A 21488-nucleotide genomic window follows, 5' to 3' on the forward strand; every position below is an offset into this window, starting at 1 on the left:
ACAACTTTTTCCATGGAAATAGTTGTTGATAATAATTTATTCCATGGAAATAGTTGTCGATAACAAATTTTTGCATGGAAATAGTTGTCGATAAAAACTTTGTCTCATGAAAATTGTTTTCGATAACAATATTTTCTATGGAAATAGTAGTCGATTACAACTTTTTCCATGGAAATATTTGTCGATAATAACTATTTCCATGGAAATAAATGTCGATAACAACTTTTTCCATGGTAATAGTTATCGATAACATCTTTTTGCATGGAAACAGTTGTCTATAACAACATTTTCCGTGGAAATAGTTGTTGATAACAACATTTTTCATGGAATTAGTTGTCGATAACAACTTTTTCCATGGAAATAGTTGTCGATAACAACGATGATAGTTGTCGATGATAACTTTTTTCATGGAAATAGTTGTTGATAATAACTTATTCCATGGAAATAGTTGTCGCTAACAAATTTTTGCATGGAAATTTTTGTCAATAACAACTTTTTCCATGGAAATAGTTGTCGATAAAAACTTTTTCCGGGGAAATAGTTGTCGATAACAAATTTTCCATGGAAATAGTTGTGCATGACAACTTTTGCAAAGGAAATAGTTGTCGATAACAAATTTTCCATGGAAATAGTTGTGCATGACAACTTTTGCAATGGAAATAGTTGTCGATAAAAACTTTTTCCATGCAAATAGTTGTCGATAAAAACTTTTTCCATGGAAATAGTTGTCGATAACAACTTCTTCCATGGAAATAGTTGTCGATAACAACTTTTTCCATGGAAATAGTTGTCGATAAAAACTTTTTCCATGAAAATAATTGTCGATAACAACTTTTTCCATGGAAATAGTTGTCGATAACAACTTTTTACATGGAAACATGTGTCGATAACTATTTTATCGATGAAATTAGTTGTAGATTACAACTTTTTCTATGGAAATAGTTGTCGATAACATTGAAATAGTTGTCGAAAACAACCTTTTCCATGGAAATAGTTGTCGATAACAACTTTTTACATGGAAACATGTGTCGATAACTATTTTATCGATGAAATTAGTTGTCGATAACAACTTTTTCCATGGAAATAGTTGTCGATAAAAACTTTTTCCATGAAAATAGTTGTCGATAACAATTTTTCCCTGAAAATAGCTGTCGATAGCAACTTTTTCCATAGAAATATGTGTTGATAACAACTTTTTTTTATAAATAGTTGTCGATAAAAATTCTTCCCATGGAAATAGTTGTCGATAATATTTTTCCATGGAAAGAATTGCCGATAACAACCTTTTTGATGGAAATAGTTGTCAATAACAATTTTTTCCATGGAAATAGATTTCGATAGCAACCTTTTCTGTGGTAATAGTTGTCGATAGCAACCTTTCCATAGAAATAGTTGTCGATAACAAATTTTCCATATAAGTAGTTGTCGATAACAACTTTTTCCTGGAAATAGTCGTATATAACAACTTTTTCTATGGAAACAGTTGTCGATAACAACCTTCTCCATGTAAACAGTTGTCGATAGTCAGGAAATAGTTGTAGACAGTAACTTTTTCCATGGAAATAGTGGTCGATATTAACTTTTCCATGGAAATTTGTATCGATAACAAAATTGTTCATGGAAATAGTTGTTGATAAAAACCTTTGTTATGGAAATAGTTGTCGATAAAAATTTTTTCCATGGAATTAGATTTCGATAGCTACTTTTTCCATGGAAATAGTTGTCGATAACAATTTTTTCCATGGAAATAGATTTCGATAGCTACCTTTTCCATGGAAATAGTTGTCGATAACAACTTTTTCCAAGGAAATAGTTGTCGATAATAACTTTTTCCAAATAATTGTCGATAACAACCTTTGCCATGGAAATAGTTATCGATAACAATTTTTTTTCATGCAAATGGTTGTCGATAACAAAATATTACATGGAAACGGTTTTCGATAACAACTTTTTGTTGTCGATAACAACATTTTTCATTGAAATAGTTGTCGATGATAATTTTTTAATGGAAATAGTTGTCGATAACAATATTTTCCATGGAAATAGTTTTCGATAACAACTTTTCAATGGAAATAGTTTTCGATAACAACTTTTTGTGTATTTTACATATTAATAATTGTCTGTCATACATTTTCCCTGGAAATAGTAGTCGATAAATTTTTTCTATTGAAAAGTGATTGCTCACAACTATTGCCATGGAAATAGTTATCGATATCAACTTTTTCCATGGAAACACTTGTCGATTACAATTTTTTCCATGGTGATAGTTTTCGATAACAACTTTTTCCATCGATATAGTTTTCAATAGCATGCTTTTCCATGGAAATAGTTGTCGATAACAACTTTTACGATGGAAATATTTGTCTATAACAACTTTTTCCATGAAAATAGTTGTTTATAACTTGTTCTTATGAAAATAGTTAACGATAACAACTTTTTCCATGAAAATAATTGTGGATGACAGCCTTTTCCATGGAAATAGTTGGCTATAACAACCTTTTCTCATGAAAATTGTTGTCGATAACAACTTTTTCTATGAAAATAGTCGTCGATAGCTAGTTTTTCACTAAAATAATTGTCGATAACAATATTTAATGGAATTAGATGCCTATAAAAATGTTTCCTATTAATATAGTTTTCGATACATTTTTTTCATTAAAATAGCGGCCAATGGCTATTTTTGTTTAATGGAAATATCTGTCAATAAAATTGGTATTTTTGTCTAGCATTCCAAAATTCCAACACCCTTTCGCCATGCACCATCAACTACATGTAGTTTAAAAAGGTTTAAAATCCAACAAATTGTTTTATAATTAATTACAAAATTGTGGAAAAAATAATTGGATTAAGACGATCTTTACAAAAAGAAAAATAAAAGGAACGGCAACAATGTATGGTCTTTTCCAAAACACACGGACGGTGGTTGCCATTAGCAAATGTAACGTTGAACAAAAAGTAAAAACAACCCATAAATAAAGTAAAAGTAAATTATTGACCCATATCGATTTCCTCCCTGCAAACAACCTATAAACACAAACGAAAACGTTTACACATTTCCCATTACAACTTCAAAGCCATACTCCAATCGTCGTCGTCATAAACCTTAACAGCTTGGCAAACATATCAATCAAGCATAACTTAAAGAAACCGCAACAACAATACTATGGCCGACCAATCCCCAAGTTAGTTAGTCAGTGTGACTTGACTTCCTCTTTCCGTTCGACCTTATTTACAATGACAATTTCATGACATAGAGTAATTCTTCTTATGCAATTCTTGGCGTTTAAAAAACTGGCCCAACGCTACATTGCACCCCAACTCTTTTTGTAAAAATGTATTTAATGAACGTTGTTGTGGGTTTGGAAGCATGCACTGCCTTTTAGAATAGGCTGCTGGCTCCCTCAATAAATAAATAGACCATTAAGTCATTATATTTTTGTAAATTGTTTTTGTAACATAAGAACTGTGTGTTTGTTGCAAAGAATTTCAAAATTTTCATTCTTTAATTTAGTGCAGTTTCTTAAATTTCTGCTTGATTGAACAATTATTTAATTAAGTAAAACCGAATGCGTTACAAAAGTCATGCTGTGCATTTCTGGCGTTACACCCAAAGAAAAAGTGGCATTTCAAATTGTGATGTGAAAAATCATTTTCAATGAGAAAAGGTTGTTATCGTCAACTATTTCGACAGAAAAAATTGCTATCTTTAACAAGTTCCTTGAAAACAATTGTTACCGATAACTATTTCCACGGAAAATGTTGTTATCGGCAACTATTTCATGGAAAGAGATGTTATGAACAAATTTTCTATTTCTATAAAAAAATGTCAACGACAAATATGTCGATAGAAACTGTTGTAATCGGCATCTAGTTTAGGGAATAGGTGTTTATCGACTGCTATTTCTATGGAAAAAGTTTTTATTGACAACCATTTATACAGAAAAAGTTGCTATCGACAACTATTTCTACAGAAAAACTGTTATCGACAACCATTTCTTCAGAAAAAGGTGTTATCGACAACTATATCCATAGAAACATTTGTTATCGACAATTATTTCCATGGAAAAAGTGTTAATCGACAACCATTTCGGTGACAAACACAGCAATTTCTATACAAAAAGCTGTTGTCGACTACTATTTCTATAGAAAAACTAGTTATCGACAACTATTTCTATAGAAAAACTTGTTATCGACAACTATTTCCATGGAAACAGTTGTTATCGACATCTATCTCTATAGAAAAAGATGTTATGGACAACTATTTCTATAGAAAAAGTTGTTATCGACAACTATTTCTATAGAAAAAGTTGTTATAGACAACTATTTCTATAGAAAAAGTTGTTTTAGACAACTATTTCTATAGAAAAAGTTGTTTTAGACAACTATTTCTATAGAAAAAGTTGTTTTAGACAACTATTTCTATAGAAAATGTTGTTATCGACAACTACTTCTATAGAAAATGTTGTTATCGACAACTATTTCTATAGAAAAGGTTATTATCGACAACTATTTCTATAGTAAAAGTTGTTATCGACAATTATTTTCATGGAAAAAGTTGTTATCGACAACTATTTCTATAGAAAAAGTCGTTATCGGCAACTGTTTCTATAGAAAAAGTTGTTATCGTCAACTATTTCTATAGAAAAAGTTGTTATCGACAACTATTTCTATAGAAAAAGTTGTTATCGACAACTATTTCTATAGAAAAAGTTGTTATCGACAACTATTTCTATAGAAAAAGTTGTTATCGACAACTATTTCTATAGAAAAAGTTGTTATCAACAACTATTTCTATAGAAAAAGTTGTTATCGACAACTATTTCTATAGAAAAAGTTGTTATCGACAACTATTTCTATAGAAAAAGTTGTTATCGACAACTATTTCTATAGAAAAAGTTGTTATCGACAACTATTTCTATAGAAAAAGTTGTTATCGACAACTATTTCTATAGAAAAAGTTGTTATCGACAACTATTTCTATAGAAAAAGTTGTTATCGACAACTATTTCTATAGAAAAAGTTGTTATCGACAACTATTTCTATAGAAAAAGTTGTTATCGACAACTATTTCTATAGAAAAAGTTGTTATCGACAACTATTTCTATAGAAAAAGTTGTTATCGACAACTATTTCTATAGAAAAAGTTGTTATCGACAACTATTTCTATAGAAAAAGTTGTTATCGACAACTATTTCTATAGAAAAAGTTGTTATCGACAACTATTTCTATAGAAAAAGTTGTTATCGACAACTATTTCAATAGAAAAAGTTGTTATCGACAACTATTTCTATAGAAAAAGTTGTTATCGACAACTATTTCTATAGAAAAGGTTGTTATCGACAACTATTTCTATAGAAAAAGTTGTTATCGACAACTATTTCTATAGAAAAAGTTGTTATCGACAACTATTTCTATAGAAAAAGTTGTTATCGACAACTATTTCTATAGAAAAAGTTGTTATCGACAACTGTTTCTATAGAAAAAGTTGTTATCGACAACTATTTCTATAGAAAAAGTTGTTATCGACAACTATTTCTATAGAAAAAGTTGTTATCGACAACTATTTCTATAGAAAAAGTTGTTATCGACAACTATTTCTATAGAAAAAGTTGTTATCGACAACTATTTCTATAGAAAAAGTTGTTATCGACAACTATTTCTATAGAAAAAGTTGTTATCGACAACTATTTCCAAGGAATAAGTTGTTATCGACAATTGTTTCCATGGAAAGGTTGTTATCGACAACTATTTCTATAGAAAAAGTTGTTATCGACAACTATTTCTGTAGAAAAAGTTGTTATCGACAACTATTTCTGTAGAAAGAGTTGTTATCGACAACTATTTCTATGGAAAAAGTTGTTATCGACAACCATTTCTATAGATAAAGATGTTATCGACAACCATTACTGTAGATAAAGATGTTATCGACAACTATTTCCATGGAAAAGTTGTTATCGACAACTGTTTCCATGAAAAAAATTGTTATCGATAATTGTTTCCATGGAAAATTTGTTATCGACAACTATTTCCATAAAAAAAGTTGTTATCGACAGTTATTTCCATGGGAAAAAATTATTATCGACAAATATTTCTACAGAAAAATTGTTTTTGGTGAGAAAACACTCCAAGCTCCATTTAATTTTGTCGGCTCAATTATTCAAGTAATTTATTGTTTTTAATTTTTATGATGTTTTTTTTTTGCTTCAAACAAGATGATGGCTGTGTAAGATTTGCCTTATTTCCTAATTTAATTATATATTTACCGCTGTTTGTTGTTGTTGTTTTTGTATTGCAAATACATATGTAATTAAGAGAAAACGTAAGTGTTTTTTTGTCTTAAGATAGACGCGATATTTAAATACATTATCATAAATTATAATTTTATTACAGATTAGCTACAAAAAAAGGTATGAAAACTGAAACTCCGATTAACATTCACTTTGTGTCAGTGGGTATGTTTTTGTTTTGGCCAAGATTGCAAGCGGTCAGCAATTTCCATGCAATTTATATTTGCATGTTAAAAATTGTTTAAGAGTTTTATTTGGCTTTCAATTTTTTAATAGCTTTTTTCGCTCTAATTATTATAGAATGTGAGGCTGGGTATTGCAGTTTACATCTTCTTAGTTAAATTGGATGCAGTTCTCATTGTAGAAATAGAGAGTTACTTATAGAATTATGTTGAATGGATGACACCTACCATGATCCAAAAAATAGGTCCTCGAACAAAAACAGTTCATTGAAAAAATACACAAAGCGAAATTAAAAGAAATTGATACGAAAGTTTGATATTTATTATGACTGGGAACAGTTGTTTGGAGCTCCAAATATGCCACGATATGTTACCATTGCACCACAGTACCACAGTGGTTCACTTCTTCCTCATTAAAAAATCTGTTAAATATGTGCGCTAGATCCCTTCGATAGAATTGATGTAAACGAAGTTAAAGAACATGATCCGCTTATCATCCAATGTACGTGATATTTAAACGAACGTTGGGGCACCCACATACTAACATTTACTCTCATTTAGAGGGTCTAGGGGGGGAAAAGAGCTATTACACTAAAGGTCATTATCATTATAAATATTTGTATCTTGATAAAATGCTTGAAAATATTCGTCAAATGAATTTGTTGGAGCAATAATCATGACAATGGGTGCTAATGTAAATGTAGCCTAAGAGAGGGTATATATGTTTTCCCAAAGAAAACGTTATCCGGTTAATGTTTGTCGAGATATAATAATATTATCCGAATACTATTTTCTCTAACAACCTACTACTATTGTTGTTGAAATATATTGATGTAAACAAACCTAACTTTATGGTTTGTTTCCACCTTTCTTTGCAAAAAATATGCTAACCATTGTTATTGTCATTGTAATGTGTTGTTATCGATAACAATGCCTGTTAAATAAATCAAATATTTAATAAAAGAAGTATCAATTTTATAATGTTATTAACTGCCAATGAACTTGTCAACCTGCTGTGCAATCTGTATTTATAATGGTCATCATCATCATCATCAACATCGCCAGCATTATCTTTAGCAATAGCCTCCGTTGTTATATTGCCTGTGTGATTATTATTTAATAGTTGCTATATAATAAAAGCCAAAACAAACACCTCGGCTACGCAATTTAATACAATGGGGTATCGGAAATTGCTCTTTATTAACATTGTTAGCCGTTTTTCTTTAAATGGAATTCAATCTAATAGCGAACGACCACTGCAACGAGGTAATGCAAGCCATTTACAGGAAACGGAAATAAATCATAGAAACGGGAAAACATAATTTTCAAGAAATTGTTAATTTGGTTGCATGCCACGCCACAACAACTCGCAAAACATTATCACGTCAATGTTGTTGACAATTTGGGGATTTGGTGGCTTCAGCATAAGCTATGATTTCAATTCGAAAACTTGTATTTTGACATTTTTTCTGATTTTAAATTTTGGCATTAAGCTATGTTGTTCATTATATCGTCACTGTCACAGATGTAAGTTTTGTGGTGTTATGGTGTCTAATTATGGCATTAAGATGACAACAATTTAACATAATTGCAAAACAAATGCGTGAGTAAATCCTATCAATTTGTAAATTGCTGTAATACCAAACACCAGCAAATAAATTACTTTATTTTGAGAGATAAGATAGAGATATACACTAGCGGTCATCTGAATAGGTTTGAATTTTTTTCTTTTTATATGTTAAGGTATCTTCTGATGTGTTCGTATTGCAGATCCATACTATTTAGTTTTTGAGAGTCCTATACTATGCCAACATTCCCAAGAAAAAACTTGACGGTGTTGCCATATTTTCGGAAAATATCCTAATTATAATAAAAAATGTACAAAAAGTGACCAATTTTTGCGATCATCAGAATAGGTTTGAATCAAATAAAATTGAAAAATTTTACTATCAAAGCAAATATTGCGCAGTTTTTTGGTTTAGTTTAGTAAAATGGAACATTCTGATAAATCCTACAACAAATTTGACCCGCTTTATTTGGAACGTGGGTTCAATTCTCAACATTGAAAAGTTACCAAGAACTTTCAGATAAAATCAAGAAATACTCAAACCAAAACGTTTTATAAATTTGCTTTAAATGACTTTTTGATTTCGTTAGATCTATTCTGAGTTTCGAAAATTGTCTGAAAGCAAATACCAAGTGTAGCCATATTATTAGGATCGATAAAATAGAAAGGTCATTGAAAATAGATGGTATTTTAGTTCAAGTTTCATTTTTTAACTATCCTTGCAGTACAAATTTATGTGTTATCATGCTCATAAATCCACCATAGTTGACCACATGTATCATAAATGTTCGAAAATTGGTCTGGAAGAATGTTTAATCGACGACAATAAAGTAGAAAATTGTAATTCAAATTTAAGACAAAAGGGCATGATATCACCGACTGTTATAGTGCTGTAATACCTATATAGTCAGTTCAAAAAGTTTTTTTCTGTTCACAAGTCATAAAACAAACACGAATAAGTACAAAAGAATGGACTACTGAGGTTATACAGCACTATAAAAGTCGGCGATATCATGCCCCTTTGACTTAAATCTGAATTACAATTTTCTACTTTATTGTCGTCGAAGAAACATTCTTCCATACCAATTTTCGAACATTAATGATACATGTGGTCAACTATGGTGGATTTATGAGCATGATAACACACAAATTTGTACTGCAAGGATAGTTAAAAAATGAAACTTGAACTAAAATACCATCTATTTTCAATGACCTTTCTATTTTATCGATCCTAATAATATGGCTACACTTGGTATTTGCTTTCAGACAATTTTCGAAGCTCAGAATAGATCTAACGAAATCAAAAAGTCATTTAAAGCAAATTTATAAAACGTTTTGGTTTGAGTATTTCTTGATTTTATCTGAAAGTTCTTGGTAACTTTTCAATGTTGAGAATTGAACCCACGTTCCAAATAAAGCGGGTCAAATTTGTTGTAGGATTTATCAGAATGTTCCATTTTACTAAACTAAACCAAAAAACTGCGCAATATTTGCTTCTATAGTACAATTTTTCAATTTTATTTGATTCAAACCTATTCTGATGATCGCAAAAATTGGTCACTTTTTGTACATTTTTTATTATAATTAGGATATTTTCCGAAAATATAGCAACACCGTCAAGTTTTTTCTTGGGAATGTTGGCATAGTATAGGACTCTCAAAAACTAAATAGTATGGATCTGCAATACAAACACATCAGAAGATACCTTAACATATAAAAAGAAAAAAATTCAAACCTATTCAGATGACCGCTAGTGTAAAACACTATGGTTTTCATTATAAATTACAGTCTTAAAATGCGTTTACAAATTTAGGAAAACATGTGTTTTATTTGAAGTATTTTCCGTGTAATTGACTATTTAAATTACGAGTTTTATTTTCTGGATCACGTTGATCCAAAAAATATATTTCGCGGACAATATTTTCTCTGTCAATAACAAATTTTCCACGTAGAGAAATGCCGATAACAAAATTTTGCATAAAAATAGTTTTTGATAACACAATTTTCTATTGAAATTGTTGCCGATAACAACTTTTTCTATAGAAATAGTTATCGATAACAACTTTTTCTATAGAAATAGATGTCGATAACAACTTTTTCTATAGAAATAGATGTCGATAACAACTTTTTCTATAGAAATAGTTGTTGATAACAACTTTTTCTATAGAAATAGTTGTCGATAACAACTTTTTCTATAGAAATAGTAGTCGATAACAACTTTTTCTATAGAAATAGTTGTCGATAACAACTTTTTCTATAGAAATAGTTGTCGATAACAACTTTTTCTATAGAAATAGTTGTCGATAACAATTTTTCTATAGAAATAGTTGTCGATAACAACTTTTTCTATAGAAATAGTTGTCGATAACAACTTTTTCTATAGAAATAGTTGTCGATAACAACTTTTTCTATAGAAATAGTTGTCGATAACAACTTTTTCTATAGAAATAGTTGTCGATAACAACTTTTTCTATAGAAACAGTTGTCGATAACAACTTTTTCTATAGAAACAGTTGTCGATAACAACTTTTTCTATAGAAACAGTTGTCGATAACAACTTTTTCTATAGAAACAGTTGTCGATAACAACTTTTTCTATAGAAACAGTTGTCGATAACAACTTTCTCTATAGAAACAGTTGTCGATAACAACTTTTTCTATAGAAACAGTTGTCGATAACAACTTTCTCTATAGAAACAGTTGTCGATAACAACTTTTTCTATAGAAACAGTTGTCGATAACAACTTTCTCTATAGAAACAGTTGTCGATAACAACTTTTTCTATAGAAACAGTTGTCGATAACAACTTTTTCTATAGAAACAGTTGTCGATAACAACTTTTTCTATAGAAACAGTTGTCGATAACAACTTTTTCTATAGAAACAGTTGTCGATAACAACTTTTTCTATAGAAACAGTTGTCGATAACAACTTTTTCTATAGAAACAGTTGTCGATAACAACTTTTTCTATAGAAACAGTTGTCGATAACAACTTTTTCTATAGAAATGGTTGTAGATAACAACTTTTTCTATAGAAATGGTTGTAGATAACAACTTTTTCTATAGAAATGGTTGTAGATAACAACTTTTTCTATAGAAATGGTTGTAGATAACAACTTTTTCTATAGAAATGGTTGTAGATAACAACTTTTTCGATAGAAATAGTTGTCGATAACAACTTTTTCTATCTCTATCTTTCAAAAGTGTCTATATAAGAATCCTTTCTTTCAGAAGGGTCTATGGCAGCACTCTTTCTTTCAGAAAAGGTCTATGGAAGCACTCTTTCTTTCAGAACAGGTCTATGGAAGCACCCTTTCCTTCAGAAATGTTCTATGGAAGCACACTTTCATTCAGAAATTGTCTATATAAATATCCTTTCTTTCAGCAAAGGGCTACAGAAGCACCCTTTCTTTCAGAACGGGTCTACAGAAGTACCACTGCTTTCAGAAAGGGTCCGCAGAAGCAGCCCTTCTTTCAGAAAGTGTCTACAGAAGCAACCTTTCTCCTAGAAAAAGTGTCTATAGAAGCAGTATTTCTTTCAAAAAGGGTCTACATTATCCGCATCTCTTTCAGCAAGGGTCTATAGAGGTGCCCCTTCCTATCAGAAAGGGTCTATAGAAGCGCCCCTTTCGATTAGAAAGGGTCTATAGAAGCGCCCCTTTCTATCAAAAAGGGTCTATAGAAGCGCCCCTTTCTATCAGAAAGGGTTTATAGAAAACCATTTCAAAAAGGGTCTATAGAAAACCATTTCAAAAAGGGTCTATGGAAGCACCCTTTCCTGAAGAAAGGTTATAAAGGCAGCCTATCTTTCAAAAAGGGTTTATAGAAACACCCTTTCTTTCAAAAAGGGTTTATAGAAACACCCTTTCTTTCAAAAAGGGTTTATAGAAGCACCCTTTCTTTAAAAAAGGGTTTATAGAAGCACCCTTTCTTTAAAAAAGGGTTTATAGAAGCACCCTTTCTTTCAAAAAGGGTTTATAGAAGCACCCTTTCTTTCAAAAAGGGTTTATAGAAGCACCCTTTCTTTCAAAAAGGGTTTATAGAAGCACCCTTTCTTTCAAAAAGGGTTTATAGAAGCACCCTTTCTTTCAAAAAGGGTTTATAGAAGCACCCTTTCTTTCAAAAAGGGTTTATAGAAGCACCCTTTCTTTCAAAAAGGGTTTATAGAAGCACCCTTTCTTTCAAAAAGGGTTTATAGAAGCACCCTTTCTTTCAAAAAGGGTTTATAGAAGCACCCTTTCTTTCAAAAAGGGTTTATAGAAGCACCCTTTCTTTCAAAAAGGGTTTATAGAAGCACCCTTTCTTTCAAAAAGGGTTTATAGAAGCACCCTTTCTTTCAAAAAGGGTTTATAGAAGCACCCTTTCTTTCAAAAAGGGTTTATAGAAGCACCCTTTCTTTCAAAAAGGGTTTATAGAAGCACCCTTTCTTTCAAAAAGGGTTTATAGAAGCACCCTTTCTTTCAAAAAGGGTTTATAGAAGCACCCTTTCTTTCAAAAAGGGTTTATAGAAGCACCCTTTCTTTCAAAAAGGGTTTATAGAAGCACCCTTTCTTTCAAAAAGGGTTTATAGAAGCACCCTTTCTTTCAAAACGGGTTTATAGAAGCACCCTTTCTTTCAAAAAGGGTTTATAGAAGCACCCTTTCTTTCAAAAAGGGTTTATAGAAGCACCCTTTCTTTCAAAAAAGGGTTTATAGAAGCACCCTTTCTTTCAAAAAGGGTTTATAGAAGCACCCTTTCTTTCAAAAAGGGTTTATAGAAGCACCCTTTCTTTCAAAAAGGGTTTATAGAAGCACCCTTTCTTTCAAAAAGGGTTTATAGAAGCACCCTTTCTTTCAAAAAGGGTTTATAGAAGCACCCTTTCTTTCAAAAAGGGTTTATAGAAGCACCCTTTCTTTCAAAAAGGGTTTATAGAAGCACCCTTTCTTTCAAAAAGGGTTTATAGAAGCACCCTTTCTTTCAAAAAGGGTTTATAGAAGCACCCTTTCTTTCAAAAAGGGTTTATAGAAGCACCCTTTCTTTCAAAAAGGGTTTATAGAAGCACCCTTTCTTTCAAAAAGGGTTTATAGAAGCACCCTTTCTTTCAAAAAGGGTTTATAGAAGCACCCTTTCTTTCAAAAAGGGTTTATAGAAGCACCCTTTCTTTCAAAAAGGGTTTATAGAAGCACCCTTTCTTTCAAAAAGGGTTTATAGAAGCACCCTTTCTTTCAAAAAGGGTTTATAGAAGCACCCTTTCTTTCAAAAAGGGTTTATAGAAGCACCCTTTCTTTCAAAAAGGGTTTATAGAAGCACCCTTTCTTTCAAAAAGGGTTTATAGAAGCACCCTTTCTTTCAAAAAGGGTTTATAGAAGCACCCTTTCTTTCAAAAAGGGTTTATAGAAGCACCCTTTCTTTCAAAAAGGGTTTATAGAAGCACCCTTTCTTTCAAAAAGGGTTTATAGAAGCACCCTTTCTTTCAAAAAGGGTTTATAGAAGCACCATTTCTTTCAAAAAGGGTTTATAGAAGCACCATTTCTTTCAAAAAGGGTTTATAGAAGCACCCTTTCTTTCAAAAAGGGTTTATAGAAGCACCCTTTCTTTCAAAAAGGGTTTATAGAAGCACCCTTTCTTTCAAAAAGGGTTTATAGAAGCACCCTTTCTTTCAAAAAGGGTTTATAGAAGCACCCTTTCTTTCAAAAAGGGTTTATAGAAGCACCCTTTCTTTCAAAAAGGGTTTATAGAAGCACCCTTTCTTTCAAAAAGGGTTTATAGAAGCACCCTTTCTTTCAAAAAGGGTTTATAGAAGCACCCTTTCTTTCAAAAAGGGTTTATAGAAGCACCCTTTCTTTCAAAAAGGGTTTATAGAAGCACCCTTTCTTTCAAAAAGGGTTTATAGAAGCACCCTTTCTTTCAAAAAGGGTTTATAGAAGCACCCTTTCTTTCAAAAAGGGTTTATAGAAGCACCCTTTCTTTCAAAAAGGGTTTATAGAAGCACCCTTTCTTTCAAAAAGGGTTTATAGAAGCACCCTTTCTTTCAAAAAGGGTTTATAGAAGCACCCTTTCTTTCAAAAAGGGTTTATAGAAGCACCCTTTCTTTCAAAAAGGGTTTATAGAAGCACCCTTTCTTTCAAAAAGGGTTTATAGAAGCACCCTTTCTTTCAAAAAGGGTTTATAGAAGCACCCTTTCTTTCAAAAAGGGTTTATAGAAGCACCCTTTCTTTCAAAAAGGGTTTATAGAAGCACCCTTTCTTTCAAAAAGGGTTTATAGAAGCACCCTTTCTTTCAAAAAGGGTTTATAGAAGCACCCTTTCTTTCAAAAAGGGTTTATAGAAGCACCCTTTCTTTCAAAAAGGGTTTATAGAAGCACCCTTTCTTTCAAAAAGGGTTTATAGAAGCACCCTTTCTTTCAAAAAGGGTTTATAGAAGCACCCTTTCTTTCAAAAAGGGTTTATAGAAGCACCCTTTCTTTCAAAAAGGGTTTATAGAAGCACCCTTTCTTTCAAAAAGGGTTTATAGAAGCACCCTTTCTTTCAAAAAGGGTTTATAGAAGCACCCTTTCTTTCAAAAAGGGTTTATAGAAGCACCCTTTCTTTCAAAAAGGGTTTATAGAAGCACCCTTTCTTTCAAAAAGGGTTTATAGAAGCACCCTTTCTTTCAAAAAGGGTTTATAGAAGCACCCTTTCTTTCAAAAAGGGTTTATAGAAGCACCCTTTCTTTCAAAAAGGGTTTATAGAAGCACCCTTTCTTTCAAAAAGGGTTTATAGAAGCACCCTTTCTTTCAAAAAGGGTTTATAGAAGCACCCTTTCTTTCAAAAAGGGTTTATAGAAGCACCCTTTCTTTCAAAAAGGGTTTATAGAAGCACCCTTTCTTTCAAAAAGGGTTTATAGAAGCACCCTTTCTTTCAAAAAGGGTTTATAGAAGCACCCTTTCTTTCAAAAAGGGTTTATAGAAGCACCCTTTCTTTCAAAAAGGGTTTATAGAAGCACCCTTTCTTTCAAAAAGGGTTTATAGAAGCACCCTTTCTTTCAAAAAGGGTTTATAGAAGCACCCTTTCTTTCAAAAAGGGTTTATAGAAGCACCCTTTCTTTCAAAAAGGGTTTATAGAAGCACCCTTTCTTTCAAAAAGGGTTTATAGAAGCACCCTTTCTTTCAAAAAGGGTTTATAGAAGCACCCTTTCTTTCAAAAAGGGTTTATAGAAGCACCCTTTCTTTCAAAAAGGGTTTATAGAAGCACCCTTTCTTTCAAAAAGGGTTTATAGAAGCACCCTTTCTTTCAAAAAGGGTTTATAGAAGCACCCTTTCTTTCAAAAAGGGTTTATAGAAGCACCCTTTCTTTCAAAAAGGGTTTATAGAAGCACCCTTTCTTTCAAAAAGGGTTTATAGAAGCACCCTTTCTTTCAAAAAGGGTTTATAGAAGCACCCTTTCTTTCAAAAAGGGTTTATAGAAGCACCCTTTCTTTCAAAAAGGGTTTATAGAAGCACCCTTTCTTTCAAAAAGGGTTTATAGAAGCACCCTTTCTTTCAAAAAGGGTTTATAGAAGCACCCTTTCTTTCAAAAAGGGTTTATAGAAGCACCCTTTCTTTCAAAAAGGGTTTATAGAAGCACCCTTTCTTTCAAAAAGGGTTTATAGAAGCACCCTTTCTTTCAAAAAGGGTTTATAGAAGCACCCTTTCTTTCAAAAAGGGTTTATAGAAGCACCCTTTCTTTCAAAAAGGGTTTATAGAAGCACCCTTTCTTTCAAAAAGGGTTTATAGAAGCACCCTTTCTTTCAAAAAGGGTTTATAGAAGCACCCTTTCTTTCAAAAAGGGTTTATAGAAGCACCCTTTCTTTCAAAAAGGGTTTATAGAAGCACCCTTTCTTTCAAAAAGGGTTTATAGAAGCACCCTTTCTTTCAAAAAGGGTTTATAGAAGCACCCTTTCTTTCAAAAAGGGTTTATAGAAGCACCCTTTCTTTCAAAAAGGGTTTATAGAAGCACCCTTTCTTTCAAAAAGGGTTTATAGAAGCACCCTTTCTTTCAAAAAGGGTTTATAGAAGCACCCTTTCTTTCAAAAAGGGTTTATAGAAGCACCCTTTCTTTCAAAAAGGTTTTATAGAAGCACCCTTTCTTTCAAAAAGGGTTTATAGAAGCACCCTTTCTTTCAAAAAGGTTTTATAGAAGCACCCTTTCTTTCAAAAAGGGTTTATAGAAGCACCCTTGCTTTCAGCCATGGTCTATAGAAACACCGCTTCTTTCAGGAAGGTTCTATAGAAGCACCTTTTCTTTTAGAAAGGGTCTATAGAAGCACCCTTTCTTTGAGAAAGGGTCTATAGCAGCACCCTTTCATTAAGAGAGGGTCTTTAGGAGCACGCTTTCTTTCAGAAAGGTTCAATGGAAGCACCCTTTTTTCAGAAAGGGTCTATAGAAACACCCTTTCATTCGAAAAGGGTCTGCGGAAGCACTCTTTCTCTCAGAAATTGTCTATATAAGTACCCTTTCTTTCAGCAAAGGGTCTACAGAAGCACCCTTTCTTTCAGAACGGGTCTACAGAAGTACCACTTCTTTCAGAAAGGGTCAACAGAGGCAGCATTTCTTTCAGAAAGGGTCTTCAAAAGCGGCCTTTCTTTCAGAAAGTGTCTACAGAAGCAACATTTCTCCTAGAAAAATTCTTTGAATCCGCATTTCCTTCAAAAAGGGTCTATAGAAACATTATTTCTTTGAGAAAGATGCTATAGCAGCATTCTTCCTTTCAGAAAAAGTCTATAGAAGTCACCTTCCATTGAAAAGGGTATATCAACCATTCTTTCAGAAAATGTCTATAGACGCAGCCTTTCTCTCAGAAAAGGTCTATATATAAGAACTATTTCTTTCCGGAAGGATCTATAGCGGCTATTTTCCTTTCAAAAAGCACCCTTTCTTACAGAGAGTGTCTATAGTAGCACCTTTGCTTTCCGAATGAGTCTATAAAAGCACCATTTCTTTCAGAAAGGGTCTATAGAGACACCCTTTTTCAGAAAGAGTCTATGGAAGCAGCATTTTCTTCAGGATGAGTCTATTGAAGCCGCATTTCTTTTAGAAAGGGTCTATAGGAGCCTATTATTTAGAAAGAAGACCTTTTGTCTTCTATAAGAGGACCTTGCGGCCACCTTTTGCAAGGTGACTTTGTGATCTTCTATAAGAAGTCCCATTATTGGCTCATTGTGTTCACTTCTTTTATGTTCTTTTTTACATTTTTATCACATAATTCCTTTATCTTCATACATATTCACCTACGTTCGCTTTATTAAGCAGACAAAGCTGCTGTTTATTCAAATAAAATTTTTGTTTAATTTGAATTTGTTATAACTTGAGGCAATTTTGGTCTCAAGAACTTGTGTTTAAAATTAATTTTGATAGATGTTGTTGATTGTTTTGTTTTTTTTTTTTCAATTGTTTTATAAATACGCATAAGTTAACTGATCTTGTGCTACACAAACATTCTGACCTAGTTATGACAGAATTTTTGTTTGTTGTTATATTATTAAACATAAATTTTATGTTAATTTCAAGTATCTCTTTGTTATGTGACACAGTTTCAAGTTTTACTTTCATTGTGGAATTTAAAGGTCTCATATCTTTGTTGCAAACATTACAATGTTTTATATTTAAATATTTTATTGTTGTAAATGTGTATTAATACAGAAAATTCTTAATTACAATTGGCCTGTGACTTGTAAGTGGCGGGGGTACAGTGGTACAAAAATACAAAATGTTTTTTAAAAGAAGAATGTATTAAAGACTTTCTTACAGTACGATTACATATAACTGGATTTAGTTAATTGAGTGGGTTGCAACTGTCAAATCCATTGGGTATACGTCAAATAAATCCCCATAAAGGAGGTTAACCAGGACAAAATCTTTAATGTAAACATGGTATTAATAGCGTACAATGTATTAAGGAGCGTATAACTATTATTAATTATTTGTTCATGAGGCGCATGATTTATGTATATTCAAAATAAAGGTGGCGTATGATCGCTACTAATTTAAAATTTCGTTAAATGTATTTGGTCAACTTTAAATATGAGTATTTTTCAAAATACTGTGCTGTAGCTCGAAAAATGTCTACTATTCGTCATGTCATGCATTCTTAAATAGTTTTTGCAAGTGCTCAGTCAGACTCACGACATACATAACAAACTAATTGTCAAAGTCAAGCATTAAGAAGGTCTTCATTAATAAAGCATTTGATGTTTCTCATTTGAGTCTGAATTGAAAATGTTAACAACGAATTATTAGACAGCGACTAATACGATCAGCAAAAGTAATGTTGATTCTCGGCTATAGAAAAACGGTAATGGAAGAAGACATTCTTTAAAGCCTTTTATCAATAGAATTATTTAGAGGTTTTGCTTTAGAAACTAAACTAAACTTCTTCTGATTAAATTAAAAATTTCTGTAAACCTAAGGCCCCTTTTGCTCCCCTCACATTCATACATTCCATCTTCTATTCGGACTTCGAAGCCAAGCGATATATCACATTCATTCACACTGAGTTGTTGTTTAACCCAATTAAAAATTGCAAATTAATGTATTCAAATTTTATCAAATCCTTGATTTAACGAAAATTGTTTTCTTTACCAATAAGATAATTTATTAAAATGTAGTTCAATTTGGTTCATCCAAAAAATTTAATACATATTTACAAATATAATGAGTTGCAGAAAGACGCAATCAACTGATTATAGGGAGGTCAATATTGCCAAGGGGGCTTAATAAACACTGCGGAATAAAACTGAATATTTAAAAATACACCAAACTTCAAAAATTTTAAATCAACAACCAGATTATGTTATTAATGAAAAAGTGAAGAAATGTTTAAATAAAATTTACTTCCCCCCATCGAAAACAACCAACACTAACTATTTATCACAAATAAAAAAAAATGTATGTATATACGAAAAGTATTTCTTCAAATAATTAATCATTTAACTTGGATACCACGCAGCCAGCAAACCAGTGAAGTAAACAATAAAAATTATGCAGACATCACACGTAGCAAATTTTAGTTGTTGATGTTGTTGTTGTTATTATTAGTTGTAGTATTATTATTAGGCAAGTTATGATATAACAATAAACATTTTTCTCTTTGGCTTTCTTGTTGTAACTGTTGTTTTTTTCTTGTTGTTGCAATTGTTTTTACTGTTTTATTAATTAATTGCATAACTATGGCATTGCCGCCTAGCAATAAACAATTACAACAATGCGAACAATGGCAAAAACAACACCACCAACAGTTGTTTTTGCCCAGCCCAGAAACAAACTGTTCACAACAAAAGGAGTCAACAAACCTGCAAAAAAATAAATGCAAAAAATGGCAATTTGATTATAGACCGCACTGCTGCGACAATTATCGTGCAAGTTGTAAGTTGTAGACAATGTGAACGAATAAAAAACATAAATACAAAAATGATTACTTTATAAGTGTTTGATAAGAAAATAAAACATAGTGCACACTAGTATAACAAAACTAACAGTAATCGAGGCCTATTTCGTTAATATCAAAGTCTAGCTGAAAATTTACTTTCCTGATCTCTAAATAATACTTTACATATTATTTTTCAAATATTTTTAGCTAAACAAAAGTTTTTGTTTGCCAGCAAATTTTCGTGAATTTACGTTGACTGACAGTTTTGAATGATAAGTACAGTACACATTGTCAGTTTTGAATGACGATTTTTTGCAATTATCGATAACTGTCCAACCGTCCAGCAACCACAAAATATTTTGTGGTTGCATGATGAATGACAATAATGAACGGCCACACTAGCAAGCAACAACAAATCTGTCATTCAAAATTGACAATTGGTATGTTCCTTTACTTCTGAAAATGGTAAAACCGGCAAAAGTAGCAAAAGTTGTAAACTTCTCCCATATGAATTGTATGGTGTCTGAAGTAAAGGAACGCTTTTCGAGTAAAAAGTGGTGAAACTTGAAGATTCTTGAACGTAAAGGAACAGAGCTAATATGTACCCAGCTATAGGATGTGTAGTAGAACTGGCAAACCATCGATATTCCCAACATTAGATATTTTAGATAAAATAGTTTAAAAAATCGATTGATATAAATATTATCGTTCATTTGTCACCACCATTAATTTGGAAATGAAAATGACGGAAATGTTTACGCTTTTGTTGACATTTTGCACAATACATTTATTATTAATTTTCTCGTTTAGAGTTAAGCTTGATAATCGGAAATTATTTGCAAGTGAAAAAGGAAAGCCAAGGACTCGAACCCACATAGTCACCAAATTACGTTACCTGGTTTCACTGGTGGTAAACAGATCTTCAGACGTATCGACTATGTAATGGCTTCTCTGTAATATAACTTTTCGTTTTTCAAATGCAAATGTGTTTTATACATTTACGCGGATATTTGGCCGCTGAAATGTATTTTCTCCACGACAAACGCAAACTCATTTTTACAAAATAATCGATATTATCGATAGTGCCATCGATTTTTTGCCGGCTCTATGGTTTGTTCCAGTACTGCACATTTCTACACATTTTTACTATTTTTTTCGATAACATAAAGGAAAAATCGGTTATCGGAGTAAAAATGTGTAGAAATGTGTAGTACTGGAACAGACCACTAATGTGTAATCTAGAGCTGGCAAACTATCGATATTCCCAACATTAGATACTTTCGATTTTCATTTCAAAAAATCGATTGCTATCGATATTATCGTAAATATGTCATCACCGTTAATTTGGAAATGGCGGAAATGTCTATGCTTTTGTTGACATTTTCTACAAGTATGTCACAGAAATATAGAGGAGAAAAAAACAATTGCTTTTATTTAATAAAAATACACAAAAATTCAGTTTGCTTTTCTGAAAAATGTGTACGTGTGAATACGGACGTATAGGCCATTTAGACATGTCCTCATTAGCCAGATTTAGCGCATTATCAGGATTTATTTGCTAAATCTGGCGATAATCTACCAGATTTCCCATACAAAAATAAAGGTCTGGGTACATAATCTGCCTCGCCTGCTTGTTTCTGATAAAAGAATAAAAAATAAAAGGGGGTTGCCAGTTCAAAATTGGCTCGCCCTTCTTTATTCTTTTATTTTTATTATGTCAGAAATGAAGCAGAAAAGCAAGGCAAGCAGGTGAGGCAGCTTATGTACCCAGGCCTTAAATCCTCATATGGAGTGGATTTGTTTTAAATCCGGCATAACCCTGCGTTTACACAGGACAGGACAGTTGAGTACATGTTTTGATTGTCAAAAATTCAAAACTGACCATTCCTCGCAAAAACAGTTGTAAAATTAAGTAGAGGGGTAATGGGGCTTCCAGACCAGTAATTTGATACCTTTTTACCTCCTGTCTGTGTGTGTGTGTGTGTGTGAGAGAGAGAGAGAGAGTGTGTGTGTGTGTGTGAGAGAGAGAGAGAAGGAGAGAGAGAGTGTGTGTGTGTGTGTGTGTGTGTGAGAGAGAGAGTATTTGGA

The 21488-nt window shown here is 32.0% G+C and overlaps 1 protein-coding gene across 4 annotated transcripts in view; it reads left to right on the top strand.

Moving 5' to 3' along the window:
• The window catches only part of LOC141396900 (D-beta-hydroxybutyrate dehydrogenase, mitochondrial), a 90729-nt gene that overhangs the window by 19681 nt on the left and 49560 nt on the right, over positions 1 to 21488 (top strand). The window lies entirely within an intron of this gene.

The sequence above is a fragment of the Musca autumnalis genome, unplaced genomic scaffold, assembly GCF_047663935.1.
Source record: "Musca autumnalis isolate F117 unplaced genomic scaffold, ASM4766393v1 scaffold_3, whole genome shotgun sequence".
Classification (NCBI taxonomy): domain Eukaryota; kingdom Metazoa; phylum Arthropoda; class Insecta; order Diptera; family Muscidae; genus Musca; species Musca autumnalis.